This window comes from Spodoptera frugiperda, chromosome 24 (genome assembly GCF_023101765.2).
Source record: "Spodoptera frugiperda isolate SF20-4 chromosome 24, AGI-APGP_CSIRO_Sfru_2.0, whole genome shotgun sequence".
NCBI classification, from domain to species: Eukaryota; Metazoa; Arthropoda; class Insecta; order Lepidoptera; family Noctuidae; genus Spodoptera; species Spodoptera frugiperda.
The window spans coordinates 2,610,649-2,626,271 of NC_064235.1; the positions used below are offsets into that span (position 1 = coordinate 2,610,649).

Here is a 15,623-nt window from a genome sequence, read left to right on the forward strand (position 1 = left end):
GGCCAATTATTTTTCTATACATTTGTCTGTTCTGGCTTACGCGACCGATGATACATGACGCATGTTCCATCAGACAAACGTCGTTCGTCGGACCCTATCTCCCGCCATCCTCTGTCTCGCCGATCCCAAAATCTCCAATCCTCAAACCCCTATAACCCCAAAAGCCGGCAACGCATTTGTAAATCCTCCTTTGGTCTATAGGCGGCGCCGATTCCTTACCATCAGGTGGTCCGCTTGCTGATCTGGACCTATCTGATCCACTTGCTTGTTTACCGACCTATCCTATATACAAAATGATCATGTCTTTTTTACGGATAAAAGAAAGCCTTTCTGTAAAATGGTAATATAGACATATTTTTTTATGATATAAGCCGATAAACGAGCATACGGATCACCTGATAGTAAGCAGTCGCCGCCGCCCATGGACACCCGAAACACCAGAGGCGTTACAAGTGCGTTGCCGGTCTTTTGGAGGTTAGGAATTTAAGGGTTGTTGCGGAATCGGGGATTGGGAAGAGGGGTAATTGGGTCTCCGGTAACCTCATTCACACAACGAAACACAACGCAAGCGTTGTTTCACGTCGGTTTTCTGCTCGGCCGTGGTATCACTCCGGTCGAACCGGCCCAGCAGTGCCGAAGCATGGCTCTCCCACACTAGAATTATCATCATGCAATCAGCCACGTACTGTCCCCTGCCTCCCACAGTCCTCCCCCAATGACTACACATCGCGAGGTTGGAAGCGACCTGCATACAGCGATGCACTGGGACCTTATCCGGTTAAGACCAGCTCCGTCCCTCTTGCACTGCTCAATGATCGACCATTCTGACACAATTGTAATAGCAGACTAAGGCCCCAGTTCTATTTCTAATGATTAGTTCAGTAAGGAAAAGTAATTTATTTAGCAAAGATTTTTCCTTCAATAGCTTTTCACACTTGACTGAAAGCAGATGAAGATTTTTGTTTATCAAACGTCCATTAAAATTGGTAAATGGATTTGTTAACGTCAAAATTGCACTTTGTTTTACATCCATCAGTTTTTTATACTCCATTTTACATTTTTGTAGGTACCTACGGGCTTGTCAGAGTTAACGCCGACGTTTATTTTTCTTAAAAACCTCCTGACAGTGATTAAGACAACAGAAAAAGAATGAGTGAATTTACCGGACCGATTTCGAGAAGGAAAACATTGTGGGGAAAATCAATCAGTGGCCCGGGTGAGGTGAGAGGGAGTATCAGATTCTTACTGACTAAAAACCACACCGTTCCCACTCCTGCTTATCAGCCGGAGCCCCGGTAACCCGTTAAGTTGGCCGCAGCTCCGGAAGCCAACACACTTTATGATTTAACTGTGCACTTTTATCTATTCTTGATTCGATTCAGTTAAAATTATACAGTTCAACTGTTTGCTGTATCACCTTACGATTTAACTGTACAGTTCAACTGTTTGCTCTACACACCTTACGATTTAACTGTACAGTCCGACTGAACAGTTAATTGGGCCTCCGGTAACCTCACTCACACAACGCAAACGTTGTTTCTAGTCGGTTTTCTGTGAGGCCGTGGCCCATACGTACCGAAGCATGGCTATCCCACACTTAAATAACTTTCATCTTATATTTTTTCATTAAAGCACGTGATCAAAATCCCGAAAAAAAAACTGCTAAATGGTTCGTAGGTACCTATCTAATAAATAAAACCACTTATTTTTACGGAAAAAAAAACAATAGAACATTACAATAGAATTTACTGAATGAATCACGTAATTGAAGACATAAATTATCGACTTTTTACACGGATGTTCGGAAGTGAATGACAGCCACTTATAGGCCTGTACCTACTGCAATTAATCTGCCCAATGAATGTAAATAAATTTAAAAAAAAAACGCTAAACGTGTTTCTACCTAAACATATTTTTTTATGGAAAAGTGATGTTATTAAAATGAAGTAAACCATTTTAAATACAGTATGTACCTATATCACTCATATGATTTAATGAAACTACTATGTACTTACTAGTCCACAGTAGCATATACCTACAACAAACAAAATAAATAATTAAATTAATCAAGTATTCAATTCTGTGGGATCAGCTCCATGTTCCTTGACCACAGAAGAGCTGTAATGTTGTAGGTTGTCTAGGAATGTTACGGACATGCGGCGCGGCTGTTATAATGCCGTATTTGTAAAGAGTGTTCAAATTAGCTCAAAGATAATAAGGCTGTTTTTGACTTAACTATTGGGTTTATTTCGCTCAATTTTGTATATTGTCAGACAAGATGATAAAAAGTATGTGGTTTAAATTAAGTCATAAACACAGGCATATGTCAAAAAGGGCGTTTGGGGTCGAAACACTTGGGCCATGGGGTCCTGGTGCACATTCTCTATATAAAGAAATTGCACATAAGCTATTCGACTCTACGCGTGACCAGAAGGCTGGCTATTTCTTCGGTCAAAAGATAAGCATTGCCATACAACGTGGCAATGCGGCCAGTCTTCTGGGAACGTTCCCCAATGACAGCGATGCGGACGAGTACTTCGACGCCTAACCACACCTAACCACGCCTATTGCCTTTATTTTAGTTTTAAGTTAGTTTTTATTCCTTATTTTTTTGGTATTTTTAAGTTGTAAATAATGTGTTAGTTTAGTTTAAAACTAAATTGTAATTCATTTAAAAGGGCTTAGATGGACATATTATGTAGTAGTCTCTAGACATATTACCCCACAACTGAGCCACCGATTCAACCACTGCCAGCCACAGAACGGATATATCGTCACTCCGTCTAAGGAACTAATGAGATAAACTACATTTTAATAAATATACAAATTTTTGGATCGTAGATGTAACAAACAACTCGTCACAAGAGCAATTGCCAAAATAAGGAGTCCTTATTTTGGTTCCCGTATCGAGCCAAAGGGCTGCGATGAGTATGTGAGTTTTTCATTTTTATAAAATATTCTCAGTGCTTCTCAGAGATTTCTGAGAATTAATCCCCCCTCCCTCATTATATAGGACATGACTGGTGTGAAGTGGGTGTCACATTGCATAATATGTGCACATTCGACTTCTATCGGAAATTATAAGGCATGACGTAGCTGTAAACAAATTATAAGACATGACGTAGTACATACAAACATATTAAACAAATCTAGATCACATGAAGCGCTATACAGACGAATCCAGGTAACTGTCACTATCAACTAGTATAGGAATTCGGAGACAAGTAGCATGTGCGCTCACCTCGCCTATTTATATCTGTGTGTGCTTATAAAATGATATATTTAAATAGCCATATATTATATGTATTGCCGTCCCAATTCATTTCAGTTTTGGCCTAAATAGCTGAATAAATAAATATTAATCGTGGTGCGTGGAAATACGTGTCTAAATAAATAGGGTAAACGACTAATTTTTATTTTAATCTGACATTAAACTCTTGTAGTCTGTCTTGTAGATTTTTTTAAACATTAGACATCTTACGGATACAAATACTTTCGCAGATACCTATGTTTATTTTATTTTTTTCATAAAAAACGTTGCCCCCACACTAGGTTTTTCTCCCGTGTCGTGGGCTACAAACATACAAGTTCACATACACATGACACCCATACCCGAAACAACAATTTGTGGATCACACACAGACTTGCTCCGTGCGGGAATCGAAGCCGCTACACATTGTGCGGAAGCCCAGCCCAGTATCCAGCCACCGCGTCTACCTTGCAGTTAAAATGTCAAATTAAAATTCAAAGTAACTTATTTGTTAATTTATATTGATTTGAAATATCGCGTGACGACACTTCTAGGTACATTTAATACGTAGAAATAACGTATTTGCTCCCACTCCTAAACTTTGATTCGTTTTATCTAAGTACGGACTCTTACCGGTTAAAACCACCGCGATGTTCCTCCTCTGCCTGTGGTCGTGGCCCGGGTTGCTTTTGCGGATTCACCGCACCCGGCAGGCCTTCCACCGCTATGTTTGCGACATGGGACTTATAACACAAATGGTGAAAAGTGAGTGTACATTGTACACTGGCATTACGTGCCGTAATGTGCACCTCTGTCTACCCCTTCGGGGATAAAAGGCGTGACGTTACGGTAGTACTTTTCATTGGCCACACACACGTGGAACCGTTATTATTTATTTTAACACAAGCATAAATATTTTAAACTGTATTACTGTACCATGTAGTGTAGGATCGTAAAGCTAATTTTAAATACTGTAGCATAACCGAGTGTTACTCATTACTTGTAGTTTTGTAGCTAAAATAATATACACCAGGGGTAGCCAACAGGGGCCTTAGTCTGCTATTATGATTGTGTCAGAATGGTCAAAAGGGACGGAGCTATGTAGGTTGTGTGCTCCGTCTCTCTTGCACTGCTCAATGAACGACCATTCTGACACAATTGTAATAGCAGACTAAGGCCCCAGGTCGATCGCGATCGACCGGTCGATCCCGAGAGCATTTTTGACCGATCGCGGACCAGAAATTAAGAAAAAACTTCAAAATTTTTGGTACTAAAGTATGTGTACACATAAATATTTTGTATAAAAGGTCGATCGCGAGTACATATAAGTTGGCCACCCCTGATATGCACAGTAAACAGTAAGTAGGTAGCTCAATATCTACCTACAATATCTACATAGAGAGCCGTGGTATTACGGCATAGAAGTTACCAGGACTCCGGTTAGAGTCAGTAAGAGTCTAAGTGTGGGAGAATCATGCTTCGGCACGAATGGGTCGGCTCGACCGGAGTGATACCACGGCCTCATAGAAAACCGACGTGAAATAACGCTTGCGTTGTTCGTTATATGATTGAGGTTACCGTAGGCCTAACTATCCCTTTCCCATTCCCCAATTCCCCAACAACCTTTATTTCTTAACGCGGAAAAGGCCAGCAACGCATTTGTAATCCGCGGCGGTGATTGCTTACCATCAGGTGAACCGTCTACGCGTTTACCAGCTTAAAAAATACCTGTGGGGCCACGGTAGAGTAGAATATATTGTATTAAATTCTGTGTGAACAGCTCCATGTTCCTTGACCACAGAAGAGCTGTAATGTTGTAGGTTGTCTAGGAATGTTACGGACACGCGGCGCGGCTGTTACAATGCCGTATTTGTAAAGAGTGTTCAAATTAGTTCAAAGAGAATAATGCACTTTTTGGCTTACATACTGGGCCTATTTCGCTATTTTTTCGTATATTGTCAGCCAAGATGATAACAAATATGTGGTTTAAATTATCTTATTACTATATTTTATATAGTTTCTCCATACGGTATATGTTTCCAATTTCTAACAAGACGTCTCGACGTCTCTGTTTTCAATCTGCTCAATGAAAAATATATGAATCATTATTTTATATTCAACTACAAAACTACTAGTAAACAGACTTTACTGATCATAAATTATATTTAAATGTTTTGAAACTTATTAATAACATGCTTCATCTTTTCAATTATTAAATTTATCTTAACTTTGCTCGAGCTGTGGACTACCTAGGGTTTACCGGGACTCCGGCTAGACAAGCAGCAGTAGGAACGGGGTGGTTTTTAGTCAGTAAGAGTCTGACATTCCCTCTGACCTCGCTCAAGGCGAGAGAAGGTATTGGATGAATCCGCCCCCTTAAAAAATGTGTAAGATTTTACAAATACGAATAACAATTACTAGCGTATTTAGCCAAATAAATCGATTAAGGGGATCGTTTTTGATACATTAACACATATTAAAATGAGCTAACAAGCCGCCAAAATGTAATTTTGATTGTTATTTTTGGATATTATAGCATGAAGTAATAGAATCACAGAGAGTATTCTTAGCTCGACTTGGCCGTTTGCTCCGCTGACGCATTCACTTAATTTATAAAGTCTTAAAATCCAGGTTTAGCAAGGATAATACGACAAAACAGTAAATTTCTTAATAAAAAATATTAATTGTTCAAAACACAGAACAGTCGTAAATTTTCACATAAAAATTTGTTAAAAGACATTTTTAACGATGGAATTTAATAATCTGTGGAGTAACGTCACACCGCATAGATAATAAAATGTAGATAAAAATAAAATAACCATAAAGTTTCCCGCCGTTTTTATAACTACCTAATTTCATTTTGTTCTTTATTGATTGACTATATTGATCTGTTAGAGAACTCCGCCAAAAATAATGCCCTTCCTACACTGTTTTTTGAGGGGAGAAAATCATCCAATGACTTCTCCCGCCTTGAGCGAAACGAGAGGGACTGTCAGACTCTTACTGACTAAAAACCACCCCGTTCATACTCCTGCTTTTCTTGGGCAAGGCGAGAGGGAGAGTCAGACTCTTACAACGTCCTCTACGCAGACCACTCAGTGGCTGAGCTAGCGCAAATGGCGCTGGAGGACAAGGAGGAAATTTTGGAGGTGGCCTCCAAGTCCTCCAACCTGAAGGGATCGGCTGTTGCCGACAAACGAAATAGGAGGCGATCTGTCGCTGCCGGCCGTCGTACGCAAGATGGTCGACAGCGCGGAGTCGTGGGACGCGGTGGTGTCCTTCTGCGAGGACGTGATGTCGCAGAAGGAAACTGCGGAGCGGGAGAGGGAGATCTCGACTCCCCTCCCCGCCCGCAGTAGGCGCACCGGGTGTAGGAGAAGGGCGGACAAACGACTAAACACCACCCCGTTCCTATTCCTGCTTTTCGGGCCGGGAGCCCCGGTACTCGCTAGATAGTCTGCAGCTCCGGACCATGCATCAGCCCTACTGGGCCCCATTTGTGGTAGTCTGATGGCTCTTTGAAGCGCGCGCGTAACGCGACGCGCAGTACGTACGGGTCCGGATCTGGTCGGGCGGCGAGCTACCCCTACTCGCCGTCCGTAGACCCGTAGCAGCTCTAGTATGCGATGTATCGATAGTAGAGAAGCCATCCATAGCACGCATCTTTCCATACAAAAACATAATTTAGCTGAGTCCGTTTCCACCAGTGCTAAGCTATGTGTACCAATGAATATGATTGGTGGAAGCCAAACGCATCCACAGCGACGTAACATAGCACATATCTGGTGGAAAAGCACTCTTACGCGTTTGGGTGTGTCGCCAATAGATTAAACGAACAAATTGTCTGACTACATTTGTTTTTTCATAAAATTCTTGAGATGATTTCTTTTTAGAATAGAAATATTATTTCTGGTTTGTATACGTTCGAAAGTATGTTATTTTATTATTTTAGTGTGCAAGGCAATCGTAGATTCTTTGAAAGACATTTCATAATAACGTGAACACTCTGTTACAAGTTATGTATAAAAATAAATATTTTTGTGGTATAAGCCGGTAACCGAGCAGACGGATCACCTGATCGTAAGCAATCGCCGCCGCCCATGGACACAACAAAGGCCTTTTGGGGCCTTACAAGGGGGTTGGCAATTTAAGGGTTTGTAATTTAAGTGTTTGTATTAAAGGCAACAAAGGTGGATTTGTCTCATGTGGCTGACAGCCCATGATAGGCGCCAGTAGTCAAGAAACGGTTGCTGCAACCGAAACGGTACCTATGCATCGATATTATGGGAACAGAGAGTAAAGTTCCTTAAGAAAAGCAGGATCCTCCGACCAGGCGAGGTGATCATGCCTGGCGGGCTTTCTGCCCAACTTATTCGCATGTAAACTTCATATGTGCGATGTAGGATTTTTATGATGTCATCCGTTTAATTTGCTCGTCGATAGTCTATGTGCGACCTTTATCTTATGTCACTGGTCATGTGTCGCCACCATTTATTATTTTCCTGCAGGATCGGGACCCATTCCTTTAAAATTAACCAAAGTCACAAAAGTAAATCTACAAACGATTATACAAACGTAATATTACCAATGTTGATGCATTCGTATCATCAAGCAAGACCAAGGCTCCCACTTGTCTCTTGTTTCAATACAATCATTCAAATCGAGTGTTTTGGCAAACTCCGTTCCTATACTATAATGAAATCGTTCAACAAGCTCCACATCCAGGGCCGGATTAAATCTAGAGAGCGCCCTTGACAAGAATCTCATCATCATCATCATATCAGCCACAAGACATCCACTGCTGAACATAGGCCTCCCCCACTGACTAAGCGGCCTGCATTCAATATATAAGGGGGGAAAATCATCCAATGACTTCTGTCGCCTTGGGTGAGGCGACAGAGAGTGTCAGACTCTTACTGACTAAAAACTACCCCGTTCCTTCTCCTGCTTTTCGAGCCAGAGCCCCGGTAAACCCGCTAGGTAGTCCGCAGCTCCGGATGCGGATTAGATCTAGAGAGCATCCTAGGCAAGAATCTCTAGGCGCTCCTAATGGAGGTCCGCATTTTCGCTCACCAGAACGGAGGCTGCCTGTAGTATGACCCTCTCGTTTTTCGTGCAATAAAGAATACGAATGGTGACGGGGTATGACAATTTAAAATCTACTTAGTGCGTCAGTTAGGTGATAAAAAAATATTAGACACGTATTTTTTTATTTAGAAAGTATTTGTTTCCGTAAGAAAATAAAAAATACGTGTGTAATGTTTTAAAATAATTTACAAGACGGACATTAAAATAAAAATTAGTAATTTATCCTATTAACTAGTGTTATACCAATGAGAATTAAATACTGAGACTCTCTCAGCAAACTAGCGCCCTAGACACTTGCCTAGTTTGCCTTAATCCGACTCTGTCCACATTGAATAAATTTTAACAGACTTCGAGTGTGCAACAATGCCTACATTAAATACATTTACCAAATGCTTTTGAAACAATAACTGACACAATGAATCTTCGGATGCGATACTTTATGGCTTACTTGACAGTTTATGTCGCTACCACTTTTTTAGAGAGGGGAAAATCGTCCAATGTGAAGTCATTGGATGATTTAGAAACTCTACGTCATACGAGCAGACTTATCACCTGATAGTAAGCAATCGCCGCCGCCCATGGACACTTGAAACACCAGAGGCGTTACAAGTGCGTTGCCGGCTTTTTGGGGGTTAGGAATTTAAGGGTTGTTGTTCGGGAATCGGGGATTGGAAAGATTGGGAAGGGGGGAATTGGGCCTCCGGTAACCTCACTCACATAACGAAACACAACGCAAGCGTTGTTTCACGTCGGTGTCGGTTTTCTGCTCGGCCGTGGTATCACTCCAGTCTAGCCAGCAGTGCCAAAGCATGGCTCTCCCACACTTAAATCTCTGGATTGATTCACCCAAGACCTGGACTTCTCTCGTCTTGGGTGAGGCAAGAGAGAGTTTCAGACTCTTACTGACTGACCCTCCCCAGTTTCGCAAGGGTGTAATGGTGATATATTATTCATAAAAATCTTCCTCTTGAATCACTCTATCTCTTAAAAAAACCGCATCAAAATCCGTTGCGTAGTTTTAAAGATTTAAGCGTATAAAGGGACATAGGGACAGAGAAAGCGACTTTGTTTTATACTATGTAGTGATGAGGATTTTGTAAATGCAAATAGCGATGAATTTAAACCAAAGTCTTTGAAATATCTTTGAATCTATAATTATGCTCAGACCATGTAATACCTATGTATGTATGTATTTAGACATGTACATTTCGTCTACAGTCCTATTTTTTTCCCGTCTGTCTGTCTGCGCTTCCGATCATTTTAGTTATTTGTTTATTTTCAAATACTGCACATTGACGCAGTATCTTTTCTATTGGCAAGTTTCTATTTATTTATAATATAAAAATAAGTCGGGTTTTCCTTCCTGACGCTATAACTCCAGAACGCACGAACCGATTTCCACGGTTTTGCATTCGTTGGAAAGGTCTCGGGCTCCGTGAAAAAAAAGAAAAGCAGGAAAGCGGGTAAACCATTGGTGGCGAAACGGAGTTCGCCGGGTTTGCTAGTATGGTATAAATGAGCGGCCATGGAGTTTTTACTCCATCACGGCTCCCTCCCGATTAAAACAAGGGCCTACTCCAGTTCTTTAATCCGAAGTTTCGTTTAATCTTCGGCCGTAGATTTTATTGATTAACTAATAGAATTACTTGAAATAATGTTTTATTTTTAATTTTATGTCAAAACCTATTTATTTCGTTCATTATTGTTCACAAAAGTTCGCAATAAATAGAATTTTATTGTAGTATGCAATCTGCGAATTTTTTCGTAGCAATAAATAGAATTGTAGTGTGCAATCTGCGAAGTTTTTTCGTTCGTTCGTTGAATTAGAGTAGGCTCCCAGGTCGTCAACGCATTTGTAACACCTTCTGTGTTGCAAGTTCTTACACCATCAATTTATCTCTCTTTAAAAAAAAACATTATATAAAATAAAAGAGGCTCATATGCTGCTACAGTAGCAGCGCGACAATCGCCGCGTCGTGTGTCGCGAAATGCTGCTCATTAATATGAGCCTCTAGCATGGCTTGAAACTAGTCGAGTTCCTCGTCAAAACATTACGTGAGTAAGCCGATAACATAATAATTAATTTAGTATGTCTCACGAAAGTTACAATTAAATAATTTTATTATGTTGAGTGTTTTGTTGCGTATCGTGTTGTGTGTTTATGTTGCACCTCTGTTTGTATTTGTATTGTTTTTTGCAAATAAAAACGTTGCCTCCTAGGATTTTCTCCTGTGTCGTGGGTGCATTTACAAACATACAAATTCACATACACATGACATCCAGACCCGGAACAATAATTTGTGGATCACACTAACAGTTGCTTCGTGCGGGAATCGAAACCACCACACACACCGCGCCAACCGTGCAGTCTGTATTATTAGTTTATAAAAAAACTGTCAAACTCAACACATTTTTAAATTGTTTTAGTACAAATCTACGCTTTACGACAATGCGTCGTAATTTACACACTTACGTCAATGGCATAACTTCTTCAAAACAGAAGCCAACAACAAAAATCTAATTACCTACCTATTGACATAGAAAAACATGAATGTATGAATGAACCCGCGTTTGTTTTCGAACATTTCAATCAAAACAATTGATGTTAGACAAAGAAAACATACTAATAGGCATGTTTCCTACTAGTCAAATTCAGTACTTTTTACGAAACGATATTTTCTATGAACACTTGTGTTGTAGTTGTTTGTGTTGTAGGTAAGTCTCATGTAATAGGGGGTAGCCTATTGCCATATCCTGGACACAATTCCAGACTTCGTGCTACTACCGAGAAATTTTTCGAAAATCCGAAATAAGCTCAGTAATACATGGCCCGACCCGGGAATCGAACCCGAGACTCCTTGTTCGGCAGTCGCGCTTGCGACCACTCGACCAATGAGGACTCGAAAACCGGAGTAGGCCCCCTGTTCTCATGAACATCAAAAATTGACTAACAACGCACACACAGACGGCCATTATAATTTTCTAATGGAGGAACATTTATTTTCGAGCCATTTTGGCGCGGATCCAACGCAAACTTTCGTACGAACATTATCGAGTGGCGGGTTATTGCTTATTGGCTGTATGAGTTATACCTGTGCGTAATATTTGTACCGGCAAAAACATGTTGTAAAAAAAGCCCAAGTCGCGCCACCTCAGATTTTTTTTAATTCGTTTATTCACATAATACAAATATATGTATAAAAATACATACAAAAATCGCCAAACTGTGAGCCAGTTATAATAAGGTAGGTTAAGTATAAGCCGGTAAACAAGCTGACGGATCACCTGATGGTAAGCAATCGTCGCCATCAAAAGCATCCTGTAAGAAAAACCCTGTCTCGCTACCTCAGTTGTGAGTTCAGTACCGTAAAAAGTTGTGAGATTAAACGAGCAGACGGATCACCTGATGGTAAGCAATCGTCGCCGTCCATGGACACTTGAAACACTAGAGACGTTACTAATGTGTTGCTGGCCTTTTAGTCCATTGAAATGTTACATGAGCTTTACATTTTTTAGAGGACGCAATTTTATTTTTTGAACATGTTGGGGGGGTCAATAGAAGCTTAACTTGAAGTTTGTGGGGTCGCCACCCTTGTCCCCCGGCCGCCATCTTGGAAAAGGGGGTGGAAACACTTTTTTTGCTATATCTCGGAAACTATGCATCGTACAAAAAATGTTTAAAATGATAATTTGTAGAAAATTATTTTGCCTACAAATATGTTTAATAACTTTTTGCTCTAAATTAACAATTAAAGAAGTTATAAGTAAAAAAGTGAAAAAATATTATAAAAATGTTCTTTTTTGCTCTCTAACTTTTTTTTACTTTTTATAAATAAATGACTTCAGACCAATCTTGTAGAATATTTTTCGAGAAAAAAAACCCTTACAACTTTTTCAATTTCATTCATTAGAAAGCTCAGTTACAGCGTACTTCGTAACGCCTAACTGGTGGTTCGTCAGTGTCTCATGAGAATCTGGTCAAAACGTTTACCATCAGGGGATACGTATGCTCGTTAAGTCAATCTATTTTATTTAAAATATAATTTCAGGCTTCTTGTTTTATCGACAACGAAGTTATAGGCGGTCGAAATTGGTCCGAATGGCTTTGAGAAAAGGATGGCACGGTCGCTTTTTTGCTCGACTGTGGTTCATGAAATTGGCGGGAAGAATTAATTTGACGTTTCGTATAAAAATATATTTTTGTAAAATTAAATTATGAATCAGATATTTTGTGGTTTTTATTTATTTTTACGTTAAAAATGATTGAATTGATGTTTTGTTTAATTTCTCTGTGTCTGTGTTTATTATTTACCTGCTATAAAATGTTTACATTGTCAAAAATTGATTTAAAATTGAACATGAACATCTGAGTCATTATTATTTATCATTAGTGTCTAGCTAGCGGCTTCGCTCGCGTTCCTGTTGAATAATAAGTAGCTTATTTGTTTTTTCATACCATAATAAGGATAGATTATAATCTACCCCTGTTCCAAATTTCATCTAGATCCCTGCAGTCGTTTTAACATGAAGGAGTAATAAACAAACATACAAACTTTCGCATTTTAATAATATTCGTAGGATTACTCAAGGTTCAACTAAAATTAGAATAATAAGGAGAGTTTAGGAGAGTATCAACAACAGGTATTGCCTGGTTGGTCGTGTGGGCGAAAGTGTGTGATTTGATTCCCGTGTCGGGCAAAGTATTACTGGCCTTTTTTCGAACGTGAAACAACACTTGCGTTGTATTTCGTTGTGTCAGTGAAGTTATCGGAGGCTCAAATAGCCCCCAATCCCCGATTCCTCAACAGCCCTAAAATTCCTAACCCCAAAAGAACGCTCTTGTAACGCCTCTTGTGTTTCGGGTGTCAGCTCGTTTACCGGCTTATACCATAAAAAAATGAAACAGTCATGGATTGCTAATAATGACATATTTTTTTAATAATAGCTTCCATTACAAAAACCTTTACGTGCTAAACTCATCAACAGCGTCATTGGATGCGAAATTAGAAATGACAAGGTTATTGCTCTTTGATATCAAGATCAAATATGTCGTTATAAAAGTAAGAACGAGTAAATATTTACAAATATTTCTTTTGTCTGAAGTTTAATAGAGACTGTGACCTCTCTCCGAGATTGTTTCGATGTTATAAGTTTTTAAACTGACATGGTCACTAACACTATTATTAGAACTTGAGACGGGATATTTACCATGTTTATTTATGTCTATGAGTTTTCGATATTTCGACACTGTTGCAAGCGCCATGATCACGGATGAACGATGTTTCATCTCAGAGTAATCAGTAGGAGAATCAGACATCAATATTTCAAAGTAAATAAGTCAAACTGCCTCGTTGGTCGAGTGGTCGTAATTGTAACTGCCGGGCAAAGGGTCTCGGGACTCTCGGGTTCGATTGCCGTGTCGGGCAAAGTATTATTGGACTTTTTTCGGATTTTCAAAAATTTCTCAGTAGTAGCACTGAGTCTTTTTGTTTTGAGGGGGGGAAATCATCCAATGACTTCTGTCTTTTGGGCGAGGCGAGAGGTAGTGTCAGACTCATACTGACTAAAAATCACCCCGTTCCTACTACTTATCGAGCCGAAGCTCCGGTAAACCCGCTAGGTAGTCCGTAGCTCCGGATCAGACATCAGTCCTACTGGGCCCCATCTGAGATATACTTAGGGCTTTTTTACCCTCTAAAACCAACCAACCAATCAGGAGCGCCGAACGCACTCTTGTTTTGTTCACTCTAAACATAAAACAAACTCATACTAAGCCTACCAATTAACGAATCTAGAATCACATACATTTCTCACAATCACACAATATAATACAACCACTTAACAATTTGTATCTCAATTAATTATTATGTTATCGGCTTACTCACGTAATGTTTTGACGAGGATCTCGACTAGTTTCAAGCCATGCGACGCGGCGATTGTCACGCTGCTACTCGCTGCGACAATCGCCGCGTCGTGTGTCGCGGAATACTGCTCATGAATATGAGCCTCTAGCATGGCTTGAAATTAGTCGAGTTCCTCGTCAAACAGTTACGTGAGTAAGCCGATAACATAATAATTAATTTAGTATGTCTCACGAAAGTTACAATAAAATCAATTTGTATCTCGTTAGAAACAACTGAAAATTATCTAATGAGTGCACTTTCAAGCTTTCAGTGCCTCTCAACGAATGCCATTGCCAATGACTCGCGAAACACTAAAACGGTATCATATGACAGATGGCGCTACCTACGCACTATTTATTTTAAATATTATCGTTTATTTTACACACATTTCCTCAATGCTCTCTTTGTAGACAATGATGAATATCGAACACGCCTCTGGAACACTTAAAACACATGCGTATTGCAAAATCTAGCCAAAGAATTAGAAATATCTAGTCATAACATTATATAAAACCTATTTAAATAAAAACCGGTCAAGTGCGAGTCGGACTCGCCCATGAAGGGTTCCGTAGTAGCAAGTAGATGACATAATATAACGACAGGGTTATATTTGCGGTTTTTGAAATAAAACATTTCTTAAAAACTAATAATGATATCTCGTTCAAACCAATTTTCGTTGAAAGTTTTCATTGAAATCTACAGCATATATATTTTTTAGTTTTCTCACTTTCTTATTTTAATAGTTAGAGGGGGGGGGGACACTTATTTTTCCACTTTGGAAGCGTCTAACATTCAAACGATTGATTTTGACGAAAAATGGTTTTAGGAACCTTAATGTCTTTTTTAAAGACCTATCCATAGACACCTATCACGGAAATGATAGATTAATTTTTAAATTAATTATTTTTTATTCAAAATTCGAATAGCGGTTACCGGAATACATCAACCTACAAAGTTTCAACTATGTAGGCCCAACAGTTTCGGAAATAAATGGCTGTGACATACGGACGGACGGACAGACATGACGAATCTATAAGGGTTTTTTGCCATTAGGCTACGGAACCCTAAAAAATATAGTCCGTGGCTGTATGCATGTGTGCCTTGGCTCGAAACTGGAATCGTTATAAAAAAATTAAGTCAGTGTGACCACCTGTCAGCGATTATTTTCTACCAATGTTGAATTTTAATAGAATTATTATTGTAAAAATTTTCTGTTTTGAATTTTTTTGAAGATTTGTAATAATTTGTGTGGAAGTTTTGGCACTTTCTTTGTTGTGTGTTCGCTGGTAATAATTTTACGGACGTAATAATGCAAATATTGTATTTGTTAACGTAATATTATTGCTTACATCACGCCACTGAATAGACTGGATGATTGGCGC

General features: G+C 39.5%; 3 protein-coding genes across 4 annotated transcripts in view; 2 read left to right on the forward strand and 1 right to left on the reverse strand.

The window, feature by feature from the left end:
• The window catches only part of LOC118278720 (alpha-centractin), an 800,945-nt gene that overhangs the window by 168,098 nt on the left and 617,224 nt on the right, over positions 1-15,623 (forward strand). The gene's annotated exons all lie outside the window — the stretch shown is intronic.
• Positions 1-15,623, forward strand: part of LOC118278728 (uncharacterized) — a 28,790-nt gene that overhangs the window by 2,181 nt on the left and 10,986 nt on the right. The window lies entirely within an intron of this gene.
• Positions 8,880-15,623, reverse strand: part of LOC118278675 (uncharacterized) — a 37,779-nt gene continuing 31,035 nt past the window's right edge. The window contains exon 7 of the transcript XR_007706855.1: positions 8,880-9,046. The gene's annotated coding sequence lies outside the window, so the exon portion shown is untranslated. The remainder of the gene's footprint in view (positions 9,047-15,623) is intronic.